Consider the following 20,764-nt stretch of genomic DNA (forward strand, 5'->3'; position numbering starts at 1 on the left):
TCCACCAAGTTCTCACTTTTTCCATCATTCCTTTCTTCTTCTTCTTCTTCTTCTCCTCTTTCTCTGGCATCCAGTCTGGATGGCCCAATGCTCTGAACTTTTCCTGGACTTTTATCCAATTCTGATTGAGCCTCTCAAACACTTCCTTTTTCTTTTTGTTTTCCTTATCCTTTCTTTCTTTACTCCATTTCTCTTTGATCTTCATAACTTCTTCCTCCATCACTTTTCTCATAAGATCGTCCACTTTCTTCATCTTGTCCATCCCCCATTTTACATTCCTCCACTCCGTCCAGTACAATATGTTTTCTAGGAAGCATCGGACTTGGATGACATGATCCAGTGCTTCCTTCAAACTTCCCACTCTGACATAAGGTGGGTCAATCAATCCTCTCAATCTCTTTTCTTCCTCTTCCATCATTCCTTTTACTATCTCTTTAGCTACCTTTAGACTATTAACATAGTCCATGCACTCTTTTAGCTTCCATTCTTTCTCTGTCTTTTCCATGACATAGGTAACATCCACTATCCAATAATAGATGCCTATCAAATGATTTAACAGCTCCGTCGCAGCCACCATCTTCCTTGTCTTTATTCCGTAGAATGGTGCGAACGACGAATTCTGTAAGTTCTTATATAAAATGCGCCGACGTGAAGGAAAACATCGCCTACATTTGTCATCTTATATTATCTACTATCCAGAATAACGTAATGAGACAGCAAAAACATAACCATAGTCTACTATCCACACACGTAAAGCAGCAAAAAACATAACCCAAATATACTATCCACACACGCTAAACAACAAAACCAAAGGCAAATCTACTATCCACACACGCCAAGCAGCAAAAACATAACCATAATTTACTATCCCCACATATATACTTGAGCGCTTACAATCTCACACACACACACACACACACACACACACACACACACACACACACACGCACACACATAAACACATACAATCACACCATGAAAGGAGTGAGTGTTTATAATCACACTACTCCACATTCACACATTGGAAAACTGATTGCTATTTCTTTTCTAGAGTTTTCGTTAGCCCTGAAAAGGGCTGTTTGTTTTTGAACTCCAGATGCACTGATCTAATGCTGACACCTTCCTGGTCTGGCACCGCACACGCATCTCCGACTCCAGTCTCCTTGCCAATTCACCCTTGTCACAGGGAGCGCAGAGGCAGGTTGTATGGCTTCACTATTCCAATCCAAGATTTTTCTTCCAGGACTGTAGCAAAACAAGAGACTAAATGCGTTTCTTGTTCTGGCCATCTCGACTTCATCATGATGACTTCGTTCTCTTTGTCTTGAGGATCTCCTTCCACAGACTCCTCACATTCCATGTCCAAAGTTTCTCCACTAGGTAAAGAGGGATAACAGTCTTCCATGGTTTCTAATAATCTAGAATGACGTCTCTCAAACTGTTGATTTCTATCGTATTATCAAATTATGCATACAGGAGGACGTTCACCGTGTGGGGTAGAGGTTTAGCAAACTGAATTTCCACTCGAATCTGGCCGGATTTTATAGGGTGGAAATGTCCCTTGTCGCTGCCTTGGTCGGAAGTGAAATCAAACGCTCACAAAGCATAGCCTCCTGCATAATCCTCGTACGTAATGCCGTGACTGGTGTTAGTTCCTAATTGTCCCGTGGCTTCGTACAGGAACAAGTACGACCTCAAGTAATTCTTCTTCGTGTCACTAAAGTCCGGTTCGAAAGGTCGGGTACACAAGGTCTTGCCATCGCAACTGACTTCAATCTTGGACACGTTAAAGTGTTGAAAGTGGAAAGGATTTTCATTGTAGGCTCCGTTGAAGGCTGTATTCTCGACGAGACCAAGGATTAAACGCTTGGGTAACTGTCCTTGGAACAGATGATCTTCGATCATGGAATGCTGTCCAGTGGGAATGGTGAAGGTTTTCACTTCCACACGCCGTATTGGATACTTAGCGGTCGTTCTGCTCAACGTGTGACTGATGTCGTTTACCACTTTAAGTAACACTTCCACGCGTCGTACGTAGAGTCTGGCTTCTTGGATGATGGTTTTGTAATCGGCACTATCATCTATTAAATGGAAAGTGGCACTGCTACGATTCAGTCTCAAGCGGACATTTACACCGTTCAGCAAATACTTCTCTAGCAACCACATGTCCAAATGCAAACGATCCATCAGTTCTAAACTCTTTCCATCTTTGATTTTGTCTCTTCGTTCTACAAATCCCTCATTGTGTGCTTTGGCTGTATCAATTTCCAATTCTTCAAACTGGCACGCATCGTCAGGTTTCCATACCACACAGGCATTGAGATGAGTGTTCTTGGTGTCTATTCCGTACGTCAAGAAATTTTCCACGTAGGCACGAAGCAGGAATGCCTGACTCGGCAGAATGCAGCGCATTTATAGGTGTTTCTCGGCGGCCCAAAAGGATTTGCCCGTTTGCAGCAAGACATTTTTGGTTGCTCTCAAGAAAGCTTCTTTAGGGTTTTGTTTGTCGATGACGACATTTTGGAGAAATTCTTTGCCTTGCGTCAATGCCGCATCTTACAAGGCGTGCAATCCGCGTGTCACCATCGGTTTCAACACGTGGGCCACCGAACGAAAGGCTGATTTTAACATATCTCCTAAACCGTGTCCTCGCTGTCGAGCAACGCCTCGGTTCACTGGATACATGACTTACGAATCGTTAGAGAACCGTTTTCGAAAATGGAGTTTCACCGTGACTTTCCCTTTGGTGAATGAAATATTTTGTCCCAGATCTCCTTTTATAGCAATGTTGACAATGTCCAAATAAGACATGCTGACGGGCAAATCATGAGGATGTACAAATTCGCGGTGAACGTGATAAGTGTTTCCACCTTCCTCGTCAGTGTTCGTGGCAGAATCCACTTTGAAAGGAATGACACCCAGTAACGGTACGGAGGTGTGTCCCACCACGTTATACTCCACCACATCGGAGTACACAAAGATCAAATTCAGTCCTTGGTTCAGTTCTACCGGGGAACGTAAAAACTTGGTAAAAGAATCGTTGTTGGAAATGACTGCTATTTCGCCTGTTTGCTCTACTCTCATGGCAAACAATTCAGGACAAAATAAAATGGACATGATTTTACCCCCCTCAGGAAATTTCATCAGGAGGCGACGAGCTACTTTGTGGTACTCCAGGGTAACACTTTTTTTGACACTCTCCAAAGCTTTAAGAAACACGACATTAAACCGGGAGGCAATGGTGCTGACCAAATGTTGTCCACTAAAATAATAGCCTGGGGAATGATCAAGTGATAGGTCGACTTTTGAGTTTCTGAGCTATGTGTTTTTTTTATCATATTTTACATGGGTATTCAAGTACTGTTGCAATTGTTCGTCATGAACTTCGAACGTAAAATAATTTTGATTGGGAAGGATATTGAGGACTTGGGTCGGGTGAATCATTTCCACTAAAGCCACTTCCCAATAGGCTTCGTGATCTAATTGGATGGCCTGAGGTAATTTGGCCGTGTAACAGCAGAAAATGTTGTTGGGAAACACTTCCATGGAACTGTCACTGGGTAAGGTTAAGTAAAATTGGTTATGGTGACTCATAATTCCAGAGTTCTGTGGCTGTCCGAGGGGTTACTGGAAGTCAGAGGAGTGTCTCCGCCCAAAATAGGGTTGTTGTTGTTGGAGTGGTGACTGACACTGGCACTGGACACAAGGTTTCCGTTGTTCCCGTTCGAGGAGAATTTCAGGGAGGGATTGGGAAGCAGGTAACCGATGCAACTGCTCAATAAAATGGTCCACAATTGTTTGTCTCCTTGTTGCACTGCACCGATAACACAATACACCACAAAGATTTGACAGAAAAAGACGATTTGCGTTTTAGGCACACGTTCTCCACACCACACCCAGAAGGCTTGTTTCTGTAAATCTTGCAGAGAAGAACTAGGTGAAGGAGTGGTCGCAGTAGCTGAGTCTGTGTGAAAGGGCATGATGGTCACTTCTTTTTATAGTCAATGACTTGCGAAGCGTCGATCCAAGAATCAAAACTGGGTGGATATCCTTTCCAACGTACTTTGACTTCTTTGACACGTCGTTTGCCCACTTTACGGGTTCTGCGTTCGAGAATGCTTTCGATGTCGTACACATCGTCTTCTTTTTTGGTGACACGTTGTAACTCGAGCAATTAAAAAGTTCCTTTTAACACTTCTCCGTTCATGTCTTCCAATTTATAGACGGCAGTATGACGGCCATGCACTCGTCCAGTGACACGAAATAATTCGGTCGTCCAGTTAGGTAAGTAACCTTTGTCGAAAGTGCGTTTGGTTTTGCAAATGCATACCCAATCTCCTACCGCCAATACTCCACTTTTCTTGAGGACAGCCTCCGTCGGGGACGTAACAAACAGGCGATCAGACACCAGTACTTCGTTGTCGGGAGTCACCTCTTGTGGGGTACGTCCAATGCTTCGATGGTAAGATTGGTTGTACGCTTGCACCAGGTGCGGTAAGATGTCGATGTACTTCAGAGTGTAGTGATGCGTAAAATATTTCCACATGCGTTCTTTCAAAGTGCGTTGAAAATGTTCCACGATGCTAGCTTTGGTTTCAGGATTCTCGGTGGTAAAAAAATGAATGTCACGTTTCTTTAATTCTTTTTGGAAAGCTTGGTTCAGAAATTCGGTGCCTTTGTCCGTTTGCCATCGAAGAGGGTGACGACCACTTTGTTTCAACACCCGTTGCAGGGCTCGCACTAAGTTGTGGCTGGATTTGGAAATTAATGGTACGATCCAGGCAAATTTGGAAAAGACGTCGATGACATAAAACAAATATTTGTAGCCGCGATTGTACCTGGCCAAATGAGAGGCATCGGCTAAATCGGCTTGCCATTGATGATCGATACCTTCCACTCGGGTGCGACTTCTGGAAAACTTGCGTCGAATGGGTCTGTGTAAACTGTAGGTAGCTTGTTCTTGTAACCATCGTTGCACTTGAGGTAAACGGAGACTTTTCAGTCGAGTTTTGGCAGCACGATACAATTTTTGAACTCCTGCGTAACCTGCAGGATGGGATGGATCGTAGTAAATGCTGGCTAACACCTTTTCCATTTTGTTTGTTAATAAGGCACATACTCTTGGAGGATGCTGATCTTTTTCTCGTGGGGTGCTTTCTTGGTTGGTAATGCTTTGCGTGTGCGACCACCGATAGGTCTCGAAGAGGAGGATGTCTGAACAGGGGATATCGGTTCTTGTTGCACTTCTGTCTTCACCTTCTTTTTCTTTTCTGATGAAGAAGGGGTGGTCATCATCTTTTTAATCCATCCAATTCTGGAGGTAGGTGGTGTTGTTAACTTGCGTACTTTTTCTGGTTGAGTTTGAAACCCTTCTTCTTCGTCTTCTCCTTTTTCTGTCTTGGTCACTGGTAGTGGTGGTGGTAGTGGTGATGGTGCTGAACTTTTCATCAAGGTCTTAAAATCTTTCAGAGTGGAAAGAGCTGTTTCGTCTAAAGCTTTTTGGTGAAAGAGTTGCATTCGTTGCAAGAGTTGACCGTACTTTTGAGATTTTTCTGTTTCAGACAAATCGTGGCGATCCATCAAGGACTGCAATTCGTGTTGTAACTGGGACATTTCGCTCAAATTGGGATTGGGAGGTAAATGCGGGGTCCGTTGTTCTTGCCAACGATGGTATTCCATCCATCGTTTGTAAGGCACTAAAGCTAGTTTTCGTCCTTCCATTGAATGTCAAGTGTTACGTCTGAGATCTTGGGACTTCAGAGGTCCTTTTTATCTTGCTCCCACGAGTCCTCCCAAGATGGTTCCCAAGACTCCTTTCAGCAATGGGCCTAAAAAGAGGGGTAAAATGCCTCCACGTTGGACCAACATCTTCTTCTTTTGGCGAAGAGGGATTTTCTTTTGAACCATTTGGCGAAGAACGTGACGATGTTTGCCTAAGCATTGTTTCTGGTGTTTGGACAAAGGGATCGTGCCTTTCAAAACGTTCAAACAACATTCGCACACGGTATCGATGACCTCTTTGGAGACTGTTTGAATGAGTTTTTTTCGTAGAGGTGGAGAAGCTTTGGACAGGACAGATAACATGTCCCCATGTTTGACTGAACGAGGAGGCAGTCCTTTCCTTTTCTTTCCTTGGGGTTTAGAAGAGGAATGTTTTCTGGAGGGTGACATCTTTGAGTCTTCTGGAGCACCAAAACACTGATACCCCTACTTTGTCACAGACCTTTTTTTATACTGGAACGGGTCGCCACTGATTGTCTTTACGTCGTATTAACTTGAGGACAGGCATGACACGTCGTGCAGGGGTACGTAACGGACTAAATCGAGCCAGTTCTTGCTTGGACAAATCCAGTAAACTCTGTAACATGCCCGATCTCTCTTGGACTTTGATTTTGGGAGAAGGTACTTTGTGAGCAGCGGCCACTGGAGAAGTTCTTGGTGTCATCAACGGAGACGTTCTTGTTGTTATCAACGTCTCCAAGTACTTCTCAGTTCTTGGTGTCATCAAAGGAGAAGTGGATGAACCTGAGGCTACCGGAGACGCGGTCACCGTCCTTGCAGGTCGTGGTTTGCGAGTGTAAGGTTGTGTCTTGGCCGAAGTGCCTCTCTTGCGACTAGTTTTCTGTGGGCTTTTCTTTTTCGGAGGACTTCTTTTTTCTTTTTCTGTGGGCTTTTCTTTTTCCGGGGTGCTGACCGGAAAGAGGAGGGTCCCGCCACTGGAGAAGTTCTTGGAGACACGGGTCTCCTTGCGGCCCTGGTCTTGACACCGTGGCTCTTTTTCTTCTTGGAACTTCGTTTGGCTTTTTTCTTGGGGAGAACTTTTGAAGCATTAGGATCCCATCTTAAGAGAGAGCGAATGACGACCCCTCCTAGAGTACCGCTCCCTCTAGGTTTCAAAATGATTTGTTTTTTGGTTTGAGTGTCGATGCGGGGATCGGCCAGTTGGGTTAAAGCGACTTTGTTTCGATCAAAAGAAGCGTTTGGTTTGATGAGGAATCTGAATGATCCCTTTGTAGTAATTGACGTGCTGTCACCGTGAACCATCGTAAGACTTCTTTGAGACTGGCTTCTAAGACACGAGCCCGTATTTGTGGATTTTTTTCGCGACTGATGCCATACAAGGCACGAATCAATTTGACGGGAAGATGCGACTGAAGGGACGTCATGTTGAGACTGCGTGAGACAGACGAAAAGTGTCTAAGGTTTTAATAGATGTTTTGGGGTTAAGTCGAGGACGGAGACGTGTACAGGACAGGCCCTCCGTCTTGGCACCAGTGGTGAAACAATTGGGTACGAAATCGCAAATCATCAGGGGTAGTAGGTTTCAAATCGACGAGTAAATAGGCATGTGGAGTTTGAGTGGCATCGTCGTACGCCTGAGTGAGCCAAGGTATTCCTAACTGTTTGGCTATGACTTGCACTTGCGATTTATCTCGAGGGCTTTTAAACAAGACCACGTAATGAGCATTGAGACTGAAACAAATTTTGAGTGATGTAAACGACACTGGCATTACGATGATGCCCTTTGTGTGTAAACCAAAGTTTAATTTCTTCTTCGTCTTCTCCTAACATGTCGTCGAAAATGACCAAATGGGTTTGACGGGAGTCAAACACAATTCCATAGTCTTCTTTAGAAATGCCTTCCACAAACTCGATGGAATCGCCTTGACTTTCTCGCAAGTGGCTGTACGCCGATTGCCACTATTTGTAACACCACACGATGCGTTGAGGTGGACGATCGATCAAATGATGTTTATGTACGTTCAAACGTTTGACAAATTCAGTTTTGCCTGAACCGCTAGGTGCAGCAATGAGCATGATAAAGTGATGGCGAAGATATAAAGTCTCCCAACTGGCACGATCTAAGTGTTCGTCGATGACTTTGACAGTGGAGAAAGAGGGAGCAGAGACAGCAGAGGTAGCCATAGTGTTAGGAATGTCACTTGTGACACGAAAACAGACAAGACAAGAGTTTTTATACTTTTTTCAGGACACGTTTATTGAATGTTTAAAAATGAACAAGAAAGACTAAAATACATAAAAGCCAAAGGCTTAAGTACAACGATAAAAGGCACATGAAAACGATCAACGTGGAATAGAAACAAGTTTCTGTACAACTTGTTTTGGGTAATGTTCTAACCAGTTCAACAGGGGGTAAGGTCACACAAGTGTCTTCCCGAAAGGGTCTTTCAGGAGTGTCCACGACAGTCTTATTCTGAGTGACGAGTTCTTCTTCTGGTACTGTCACTAACACAGGTTGAAAAGTGACTTTTTTCTTTGGACGTTGAAAGGAAGGATCACAATTCTCGAGCATACTGGGCCACTTCTTGGGTCCAAGCCTCAAAACCCCCTTTTTCCAGGCACGTACATCTGTCCAATGGGGGTGTAAGTCACAAGCTACACACACATCGTCATACACGTCTTGGGTAGCTAAAAGTTGACGAATCTTTTTTTCCTGTAGAGGTCGAGAATTATCCAGATGAAAACGCAAGGCTTTGAGCAAAATGAGTCTTTCGTGACCGTTTAAGGCCATTTGGGTGGTAAGTACTGTTCGTAAAGAGTCCACAAGGAATCGGCTGGTAAACGAAATCCCAGAAAACAAATCACCAAGACACACGTAAAATATGTTGGTAATCCTTTAACTCTTCTTCCTCAGTTCATTGCTCTAGGTGAACCTCGAAGTAACCAAAATTATGAACATGTCGATCATTGGCAACCTGGAAGTATTGAACAAGGTCTGACCACTGGAACAATTTCTGACGAATCAGTTCTCTTATAGCATTCAGGTACCAGTGGTTCAAACACCGGTGACGTAACGGATGCAATTGTTCTTTACGTTTGACTTGTATTTTGACCAGTTCTCGGTAAATGCGTTCTCTCAACTCAACAGGCAAAGCACGAATGTTCTCTTGTAAAGTATCCATAAACAGGTCATACTAAAATCTTTTTTCTCGTAGACAATAAGTGTACTGCCTGGTCAGAGATGGTTTTACTCCAGTAGCAAATCTAAATGGTTTAGTTACTAACTTGCACTTTCCTCTTTCACTAAGGTGACATTCTGTAAAAGATGTTGGTATTCCTTTAACTCTTCTTCCTCTGAAATTTGTTGCAGTAAATCTACCTGGTACCAATTAGAATCATCACGAATGAACCATTTCTTTGAACCAAAAGGTAGTTGATGAAGGTGTGTCCAATGAAAAACTTTCAAATGAATCAATCCTTTTATAGCATTCAGGTACCAGTGATTTAAAAATCGGTGACGTAACGGATGCAATTGTTCTTTACGTTTCACTTGTATTTTGACCAGTTCTCGGTAAATGCGTTCTCTCAACTCCACAGGCAAGCCACGAATGTTCGCTTGTAAAGTATTCAAGAATAGGTCAGTCAGTACAATTGAATTTACAATCTTCTGCTAGAGCAAAAGTAATCCACATAGTAAGTAATTTCTGACCACTGCCACTCAGGGTAACGTCCAAGAATGTCACTGAAATCTTTTGATGTAAACGGTCTAAAGCGGTATGATAGGATGAACGCACACTTGATCCAGAGAAATCTAACACATTGGTTAACTTTTTTCACTTTCCTCTTGTGAATTTCTCGGCACAAAAGTTCTACAGTTGCCCATTGAGATTTCACTCTGGCAAGTCCCTGCCAAACTTCCTTGTAAATCTTCTCTTGCAGTTCTTTAGGTAAGGATTCAATATCATTTTTGAAATGAAGTTTAAATACTGGTCTCGGTGATGTCCAACATTTGACTCCTAGCCAATCTGGTTTCTTCTTCAACGACATGGTAAGTTACTTCAATGTCTCGGTCCCACTAAGGGTAAGTGATGACAATTCGGTGACCATCGAGCATGTTCTAGGTAGGCCGAATCTTAAGGTTCCCAGTGGTGAAGTGACACACCGCAACTGAAGCACTTGACTTTATCCCCTTCACCCAAGTAGAAAAATCCGGCTCTGGCTAATTCTTCGGGGGTTGTTCCTCCCAGATACTTAGACCATTTTCATTTGAACGATTGAAGATGATTTTCAAAGTCGCAGTATTCAGACAAACGCAAAGGAAACGAATATTCGTTTTTCACAGGATCTCGATGAGGGTAGGGTGACATGAACAGGAGTTTGCTCAGGGCTGGATGACATCCGTAGGGTGGTAGACGTGAAGGTTGACATCCACATTTAAAATGAAACCCAGTAAAGTGTCCAAGAGGACGAGTGGCATCGCTTTCGCATCCATCAGGTTTGACACGCACAGCATCACTTTCCATGATAGGGGTAGTGAGAACAAAGTTCCCATGATGCTTTACGGCATCGCTAAGGTCACAACGTACACAATCGCACTCGTCTGCAAACTCCGTTACGCAATTACAATGGTAACCGCATGGACACTTGCAGTTTCTTCCGGACATTTTCCGTCGCAATGCATGGGTCTTATGCATCCAATATTAGTCACACTAGGGGACGATAAAACTTTTTTACAATCCCCAAACTGGAATGTTGTCTCTTTCAAAGGATTCATCTTGTTCGCTTGGTCTTGGTAGTCACAATGAACTATCGATCTTGGACATTGTCCCTTTTTATATACAGACCAATACCAACATGTCTATACGGCAACGTAAAGTGATTGGGAAGTCGTACTCGCTTCTGGTACACGATTTGATAGACTTTTTCCAAGGGTCGACTGACGATGTGGTGAGTGGGTAAACGTACAATCTTGTTTGGCTGATAGGTGGTCACTTTAAAGTGTTCATCTTTTCCAGACTGCAAGGCTTCTTTCAATACGCCAAAGTTCACTACTCAACTGGTACGATAATTCAGAGTAAATCCTTTCCCTTTACACTCCGTGTGCACTTCTCCTTGTTTGTCCCGGTATTCGAGCATGAGCTGTCACGTAAGCCGCAATGATGACATTTCCAAATTCGTCGGCTTGTACAAAGTCCAAATCTTCTTCGTAATTGACCAAGATCAAATCCTCGCGAACGACGTCCACGTATTTCATGTATTTGGTTTTGTTGTGAATCATCTGGAAGTAGCGGGAAGGTTCTGTCAAATACTCCGTCTTGGGTAAACACGGTCGTTGTGCCATTTTACCCCACAAGCAATTTAACATCACTTTGGCAAACGATCGCCTACCTTCGTTTTTCTCGATGTGGTCTAAAGTAATGCCTTCTTGTGCCCAGTATTTCTCGTTGAATGTATTTTGGTCTTCGGGAGTGTGACACCAGGAAGGATAGCCACTGGCTTCTTGTTTCAGTTTCAAAAAAGCATCCACGTAGTCAGCGAAAATGCCTTTCTGAGTTTGGTCACCTTGTGGTATTGTTGTGTCTTGGGAAAGTGACAAATTTCGTACACTTCTAACAGTTGATATCCCATGTCCAGAGCTTTGAACAATTCTACGCTGACCCACGTTCCCGTCAAGGCGCGTTCTTCTTGGGTGTGCTGACAAGGTTGGTCTTGGTTGCACGTTTCGGCACAAGTACGGCACAAAGGAAACATCAGTTTTCCTTGACAATGGTGAGGTAACACGGGATGGTACAAGTCCGTGGGAGGCAAAACTTTGCACTTGATCAAGCCTTGGTATCGTCGAATGTTTTTCAGGTCGATGTGTTCCGTTAACAATTGTGGGTATCCTGCAGGAAAGCGACAATATTGGCACACGTAGGGATACAGCGAACACACGTCCAAGTATTTGATTTCTTCTCCTTTCTCTTCGTCGGCTTGGTACAACAAACAGGTGGCATTAGTCGTTCCTCCGTACAAACTATCCCTCGGATTCAGGGGGTCCATGAACTGATAACTTTCCACGATACGTTTAAACTCGGGATCGGTTTTCAAACGGTGATCGTATTCGTGTTCCCACATTTCCACCACTTGGTATCCTTGCTGTTCTAACTTTAGGCGTCGCTGACAAGTGGCCTGGTACAAGTCTTCCATGGTTTGATGTAAAAACTGATTTTTAGTGTTACGATCAGGGTAACAGACGGGACATCCGTGAAATAAGCAACCGTACACGATCTTGGGGTTTTCTAAGTCCCAGCCATCGACCGAATGCGTTCCGATGGTCTTTTCACCGCCTCCGTTGCGGGCATGCTGAATCCATTTGTCTTCCTTGTCGCACAAGTAATGTAACCAGCGTAGGGCTTTGACCGAGTATTGACATTTGACATAGTTGGTCGTTTGAGGACTGATGACAGCCACGGTGTTTTCAGGTATGAATTGTTGTCGGTACACTAAGGAACATGCTTTGGCAATGGTGCAAGCTTCTTTCAAAGGATCGACCCCTCCGTGTTCCATGAACAGTTCTCGAAATTTTCCACAGCAACGTCGTAAAATGTCCACGTCGGAACGACAACACTTTAACATTTCTTCCTGAAAGTCAAAAGGGTCCGAGGCATGGGCCTGGTACCAAGCGTAGAAAGCTTCTCGTTGTTCGGTACGCATGTTGTCGGGGTCGTAATAGTGAGCCTCAGGCAAATGGGGTAGAACGGTCTGTTGATTGGCTTTGGTATTGAAAATGTATGGAAAGTACCCTTTCGCCATTTCTGTCATTCCAAACGTTTTAGGCATTCGACTCAAAGACATAGCCAAATAGCTCATCGAATCTTTAAACTGTACTTGTCCCACTTGCATGGAAATGATTTTGGCTCCGTTCAAAGTAACTTTAGGACGCTCGGTACCATGTTCCGTATAGTATCTGAGAAGAAACTGTCCATCGTATCCGGAGAAATTGTGAGCCATGACCGTGGCATGGCGATGACAATCTCCGTAACGTTCGATGTCTTCTTGGCTCCATGTCTTGTCGATGGGGTCTAAGACCCATCGAGCAAATTCGGTCAGCGTGTTCGGTCCCCGAAAGATTTTATCACGCCCTCCAGGAATCTTGCTGCAGTGAGGGCAATGACTGAAGATAGGTTCTTGAATGCACTTCTCGCACGCTCGATAAGCCACGCAGAAATTAGGTATGTGAATGCCGGTTTTCTTGCATGCATTCGAAATCGAAAAAGATGAAATTGCCTTTCTTCTTGTGACCATCCTCTTTCTCTTGTTGGGGTTGGTATTTTTGCATGTAGCATTGATGTTCCAAGTCCACGATGTGGTGACAAATGTGACATTTTTCCTTTCATCGACATACGTGTGCCTTGGCATTATTGGTAAGTATGCCTTGTCCACACGTGGGACACAATCTCAAGAGTTGACAAGCACATTTCTGCTGTGAACCATGTGTCTTGAGATGTTGTTGGTAACAGGCAGGGCTGACAAACGTGCGCAGACAAGCAGGACAATGCACTCGTTCTTGTCCTTCGACCAGACAGGGTTAGAGGCCAAACATCCTGAGCATTTCGATGCGCAATGTTTGTGTTGCTCTCGATTGTTATAGCTATGGTCACATTTCTCACAGTAATAACTGTATCCCAGGAATGCGGTGATACTGGTAATGGTATCGAAATGTTCATCGTGATGATAGAGATGAATGTATTTTCCATCTTTAAAGTCTTGGCCTCGAAACAACAGAGGTCCGCGCACTTCTTGAGGGTGCACTTTCAAGGTGTAGCGTGGAGCTAGGACATCTTGCAATTTTTGCATTTCAGGTATGCCACAGGGTGTGTCTTTGGACAGACCGGCTTGTTGTAGCAGGAGTTCTGCTTCATTTCGTTGTTTGGCTCGGTTCGATTGTCGAATAGTTTTCCAGGCTCTTTTCCATTCTACCGTGTCGTTCTTGTTGGCATAGGTTCTTCCCACCACAATAGCCCTGGCTAAACACATGTGGTCTTGAGAGTTGTGAATTTGAACGAGGCTACGCTTAATGCTGCGAAGGCCGTTCACCAATAACACATTTTTTGCGTTGTCCAGTCCCGTGGGGTGGAGAAACGTGGGTCATGTCCAGTGTGGCTTTTCCATCGGTGATGTCAAACTGGTTATTGGATTGTTGCACGTGTTGAATCTTGTCCATGACTTTGGAAGGGGTAAATTCTGCAGGGCTATTAAACTCGATCCAAACAGGGGATTTCAAGCCGTCGTGTTGTATGGAAAGTATCAAGCGATCGTCTTCTTTGGGTTGACATTGTCGCTTGAGTGTGGTGAGAAAAGAATCCCACATCTCGGTGATGAACCCTTCTGCTTTCTCCAAGGGTACGTCGGACTTAAAATCTTTAAACTTCACCGTGTATTTGTAAGCCGTGGTTCTAAATTTTCTAGAGGTGCGCTTTTCCGTCTCTCGAATGTGATAGTACTTTTCAGGGTTAATTAAGGGTGGTGAACTTGGGCTAGGTGCAGACTCTCTGGGTTTGGATTCTGGTTCACTCATGTCCTCTTCAAAATCACTGGCATGAATTTGTGCGAAGACTTCATCAATGGTACGAGGCGATAGATCACGTTTCTGTCTCTTACGTTCTTCTTCTCCTTTCTTATCGATTGAATTGGATCGTTTCATCTTGACTGCAAAAAGTCAAATCACTAAAGTTTAAACCATGGGTTACTTTATATCCATGACAGACCAGCGTATATAAAGTGTGTGTGTCTTGTCCTTCCACTATTCATTTCACTCTCAAACGGAGCAGAACAATGGACGAGACTACACAATTCGAGTTTTTCATCAGAGCTTTGCGAGGGGTCATCAAAAAATTTTCTTCAGACCAACCGACGGACTACTCACCGTCCTTTCGAGATAAAAGTCAAGATACTTGCTATATCTGTCAGAAGAAAGGGCATTGGTCTTCAGAGTGTCCAGACCGTCAAAAAAATAAAACAGGGGTTAAAAGAGACAAAAGTCAAGATACCTGTTATCATTGTCAAGAAAAAGTACGTTGGTCTCCAGATTGCCCTAAGAAACAACAGGAGCAAGAAGAAGAGGGGAGTGATGGAGAGGAAGAAGAGGAAGAAAGCAGAGAGGTGAAGAAACAGAAACAAGAGAAAAAAAGAAGAAGGGACGAAAGTGAGAATGAAGAGGATGAAAAAGCTGTGAAAGTGAAGACATTTTAAAAAGAGAGAGTGAAGACAGAAAGAGAAGAAGAAGCCTATGAACTTTTTTAAAGTGTTATATGGTGTTGTGAATTGAATTATAAAATTTGTACCAGAATAAACAGTCTATAAAACGTAAGTGTCTGTTGGTTTTGATTTTTAGAATAAGAATCTACACTCATGCACTCAATCATTCACACATACTATAAGGGTAAAAAAAGGGATTTTTGAGTTTTACTTGATGTTGGCCATTGAAATACTATCTCTTTTCGAGAGACATGGGTGGCCCTGAAAAGGGCCTTTGGGTCTTGGTGGGTTTTAAACAACAAACTTAGAAAGCAATCAACTTTAACTGTCTTAAGCCTTTGCCACGGCCAAGGCCTATTTCTGGACTGCGTACTGTCGATGATGATTTGGTAGAAATTATTAAGGGTGGTATGGTAGGTGTTGTCACAGGGTTGGATTGTTTAGCTCGGGAAGGTCTTTTTCTCTTCGGTCGTAATAAAGAAGTCTGATACATTTGTTAAAGACTTCTTAACTCCACTAAAATGTCTAACAGTACCGTAACGGTTTGACTTTCACCCTCTTGTTTCTTTGCTGCTTCTTCTTGTTGTTTCTTTCTTACCTCTTCTTCTTGCTGTTGTAGGAGAAAAGCTTGTTCCGCTTCCTTTTGCTGTTGTATAAAATTCTCCAATTCTTCTTTCTGTCTCTGTTTAAAATTTTCCACGTGTGGTAAAGAAAGAGAAGGTGGCGAAGGTACTGGTTCAGGAACAAATTCTTGCGAAAGAAAATCCACAAAATCCCAATTCACCTCTTCTGGAAGTAAGTCCCGGTTCACTTGGATAGTCTCAACGGTCGGTGCACCCCAATTCATTGTCTTCTGAGTTTCCGTCATGTTTATGCTCACTGTGTCGCATGGATTGACTGCGCACAAACGCTAGTGTCTCTATATAGGGAATGTGACGTCACGGACTGCTCTTTTCCGATTGGACGAATGGTGACTGAATTTTGTAACGCGTGTTTGGATTGGTCAATCAACTCAATCCGTTTCGATCCTCCCTCTCCCTATAAATACTCGCAGTTCGCTGCATTCCTTCACCCGTTCTCGTCACCAAGATGTCGACCGACGTGGAATCCTCTACTCTTGTGTCTTTAATGATGTTTAGAACTGACTTACCCATGTACGTCCGATCTACGTGGACTATTGTCAAGAGGACGGATACCTGTGTGTGGAAAAGAAGAATCTACGTAGAAAGACAAGGTTGTTTAAAGAGGGTTTTGACTTACGGTCCAGAAGTAAGACAGAGTTTAAGGACAAGAAGGAGCCCTAAGCTGTGCCTTCTGTGTTAACAGTATGGTATGTTAACATAAAACCCAAAGGCCCTTTTCAGGGCCACTCCAATGCCTCGAAGAGACATTGCTTTTCATGCCTACATTTCTTTTTTTTAAATGTATGTTGTCTATTATCTGTGTTCTATAAATCTCCCATGTTCCATAACACTATACAGACCCACCATGTTAAATTTCCCATGTTAAATTTCCCTTGAGGCTATACAGGCCCACAATCTATACCCCATGTTAAATTCCCCTAGAGGCTATACAGACCCATCCCACCATGTTAAATTCCCCTTGAGGCTATAATGCCTATCCAGTGCTCCCCATGTTAAATTTCCCATAGAGGCTATAAGGCATATACCCTATTTTAACATTAAAGTCCCCTTGAGGCTATATCGCCCCACTATACTACTGTCCTTGCTATTAGAAATGCAACAGATGTAGTGGCATCCACAAAGTTAAGTTCCAAAAAGGGCAAATGTTATGTATATTTGATTTTTAATTATATCTGATTTAATATATATTTATTTAAAAAACTAATTGTTTGTCAGTTTTAAATTTTTTATTTTCATTACATGATATTGTAATGTAAATTTATTCACTAGAGATATTGTTTTAGAAAAGAGTTTGACCTTGACTGTTAGTTTATAAACACCAGGTGTTGATCTAAATCCTGACCTTGTTTCAGAATTTGTAGCAACCTTCGTAAACAAGTTCTATTTTATTTTAAAATGATTGGTTGTTTCAAAGATGATGGGACCTTGTCTTCAAGATATAAACAATTTTTTAAAAATATTTATTTCTTAGAGTAAAAATGATTGGTTTTCGTCAGGGTAACACTGGTTAAACGTGAGCTGTAACAAGTTCTTGCTTCTATAAGCTACCAGATGATCACGTGACCCTTGTTTACGTTTTAGAAAGCTCATATAACCGATGTTTTGGAGATTTTTTGTTGTTGTTGTATTGTTTAACGCCATTATTCAGCACACGATAGGCTATACATGGCGGCCAGTATTAATGGTGGAGGAAGAACCCGGGAAATCCTCGGAAAGAACCACCGACCCTCGAGAAGCTACTGGCAAGCTTTCTCACAAACCCGTATTGGCCGATTCCGAGACTCGAACCCACATAGACAGAGGTGAGATGGCAGTGATCCGTAACGGAGAGCGCGTTAGACCACTCGGCCACTCGGGGCCCCCATGTTTTGGAGAATTAATCTCAGTAGAAGTTGGGCTGTTAAATTATTAGTTGTACGTTGTGCCGTTTGGAGTTATTTGAAATTACTTGCATTCAAAAGGATTAGTTCTGTTATTTTTCTAGAAAATACGTGTGCTCATGTAATACTGTGGAACAAGGACAGTTTTTTTTTTATATAAAAATTTATTCAGCTATCAGAAACCGGAGTGATATTTTTATTTCTACATGGAACCGTAGACTTCAACACTTCAGATTGCAGCATACGTCGTCGTCTTCCATCTTGGACTCTTCATCGGGATTCGAACTTGAAATCAGTAGAACATTTTGTTATTAGGACCACTAACATTTTATTATCGGAATATGTTTGGATTTGATTCTGGAAAACCGTAAGATCATATTTTTCCATTTTTACAGAATTTTTCCAAATAAATAAATTATTGTATTTTTCAAAGCTTGTTGTTTTCACTCTTTCTTGTCCTACTGTTTTTTGGAGCCTAAACACGTGATATAAGACAACGGTCTTAGAAAAATTTGCTCATTATCACTCAGAAAACGTTGATACTGTAATGAAATAATCCACATATAATCAATATAATGTTCACGCTCATTTAAAAGGGCTAAGTCTGCAGAATTGTTTAATAGAATCCATATTCTTTTCTCTGGTGTCTGGCCGAAACTCTTGGGGACTGTTTACCATGTTAACACGTCTTTTAAATTTGATGTATACATGTTACTCTCAAAGAAGACAAATTCAAGAATTATTTAAAGAGAAAACATATCATGGACGACATTGCACATGCAAATGAATTACAAAATGTAATTCATTTGCATGTGCAATGTCGTCCAGCATGTGTGACTCTAGTAATTGGTTCAAGACTGTTGTAGAAAGATGAGCTATCTGTATTGTTCGTAAGTTGTCAAGAACTTATAGTTTAACTGAATTACTAATTCAAAAAGAAACTTATAAAGAAATTGTAATACTCTTGATGGGACTGGCGCCCTAGTGGCCGAATTTTTAACGATGAATATAAGATACGACTATTTCTCCCTTTAACCAAAGCGTGTTGAAACCAATATTTTCAAATAATTCTCTAAACAGTTGGTACCATTTTTGTTTCGGATCAACATAATATTGTAAGAAGTCTTCTGACGGAAACCCCATCTTGATATGACTTTGGGGAGTAAAGATAACAAGGTTTTTAAGATGGCCGACATGATGACTATATTGGATATCCCTCTGGCACCATTATGATTTAGGACCAACTAAGCATCATAAGTCTTTTGATGAAAGTGTGTGCGAGATTTGGGTTTTTAACGTAAATTTAAAACTTTTTCAGGCATATCGCTACGATATCTGCAGTGTGGCAGTTTATAGTGATGTCTAGCACAGGGGCATCACGCCGCAGACATGAAGCATCATGTCCCACCCTGTCACATTATCCTGACACAAGGCCGACCAGTACTAAGGCTAACCTCTAAATGCTGAGCGCATAACGAGGCAGCTGTTAGTACCATTTTTTAAAGTCTCTTCTATATTATGTATATTTGATTTAATTTATATTAGATTTAATTTAATTGTCTTTTGTAAGTTTTTAAATTTTTATTTTATTTACATATCAAAGTACTGTAATTTTGTTTACTAAGAACTGATCTTTTCCAGAAAATTCAGTTTGACCTAAATCTTTTCATAAACACCTAATAATAGAAACACTTTTTATTTTTGACTTAGTTCCCGACCTTGATTCAGAAATCACTGAAACAAGTAAACAACGTTCTATTTTTATTTTATTCTCGGAGTAAAATGATTGGTTTTTATTAAGGTCATACTGAGAGTACGTGATTTTAGATTCTAAACAGTCTCTATTTCGCAATTCTGGGTTTTCCGAAATTGCGCAGTAGTTAGATATAATAGTGATGTTTAGAGCGATATTTCTAAGTTAGGCTTTACTTTACATTGGAAGTGTTTGTTTGTGACCAGTTTGGAGTTGTATTTTAATTTTTATTCAAATTATTTGGATTCTTAAATAATTCTTTTTCCTGGAAATATTTGAGTGCTCATACAGAATTCTTGAACAAATACATTTATTTAAATTTTATTCGGAAATTCAAACACCAGAATATTGTTTGTGAATCAACAAAGATCTGTAGTCACAACATCACATTACTGACTACAGTATAAGTCATCGCCTTTCATTTTCGATTTTTCGTTGGGACTCGAACTCATATTTCATTAGAACATTTCATTACTAGGACTTCTAAAATATTTAATTCGTGTATTACTTTTATATTTGATTCTTAAAACTATGTTCTTTTTTTCATTTTTACATTGTTTTTCCTGGAAATAACTAATTTGTTGAATTTTTGCAAAGCTTGTTGTTTTCTTTCTATGTTACTGTTTATTAGAGCCTAAACACGTAACATAAGAGGTATAATTGGACTGGAGTTCGAACCCGCGACCTCCCGCATCCAAGGCGGACGCTCTTACCACAAGGCCACCGGAGCGGTTTTTGATGAAGCACAATATCAAACGGCGATCATGGAGAAGTAGTAATAACATGATTTTCAAAACGATCATTGTGGCAATCAAATTAAAAATCAGATAGGCATCATTTGTATTTACGACCAGCTAAAACGTGTAAGTCATTCAATGACAAACCCATCCTGATATGATCAGTCATACTTGAAAACTAATGATTTACAAGAGACACCATTTTCATTTAGAACCAGCTAGACATTCATACAAATCATTTTGTAAATACCCAATGATAACAAAACCGTTTGTTCAGTGGTAATAACAAGACTTTTAAGATGGCTGTTCTGTGGCCATATTGGATGTGCAAGCGGGACTATTTTCATTTAGGATCTACTAGATTTAAGAAGCCTAATGGAGAAATCCACATGTTGATATAACCATCCATTAAGGAATTTGTTACAATTATATTTTCAAGACGGCCACTATCAGTACCATATTAATGTAGAAACCATGCTAAAAACACATACCTATCGATGGAATTGTTAATAATACACACGTCATTGGAACCTTGTTAAAAATACATACATGTACACGTTATTGAAACCATGTTAAAAATACATGCCTGTCCTTGAAATCATTTTAAAATACATACATACCTGTCCTTGAAATCATTTTAAAATACATACATACCTGTCCTTGAAATCATTTTAAAATACATACATACCTGTCCTTGAAATCATGTTAAAATTATAAACTTGTCCTTGGAACCATCCCAAAAACATGTACCTATTCTTGGAGTTATGT

The 20,764-nt window shown here is 41.5% G+C and overlaps 1 protein-coding gene across 1 annotated transcript in view; it reads right to left on the reverse strand.

The window, feature by feature from the left end:
* LOC149776485 (uncharacterized) overlaps positions 1-20,764 on the reverse strand; it is a 150,238-nt gene that overhangs the window by 94,411 nt on the left and 35,063 nt on the right. The window lies entirely within an intron of this gene.

The sequence above is a fragment of the Sinohyriopsis cumingii genome, chromosome 18 (genome assembly GCF_028554795.1).
Source record: "Sinohyriopsis cumingii isolate HCF-2022 chromosome 18, ASM2855479v2, whole genome shotgun sequence".
Classification (NCBI taxonomy): domain Eukaryota; kingdom Metazoa; phylum Mollusca; class Bivalvia; order Unionida; family Unionidae; genus Sinohyriopsis; species Sinohyriopsis cumingii.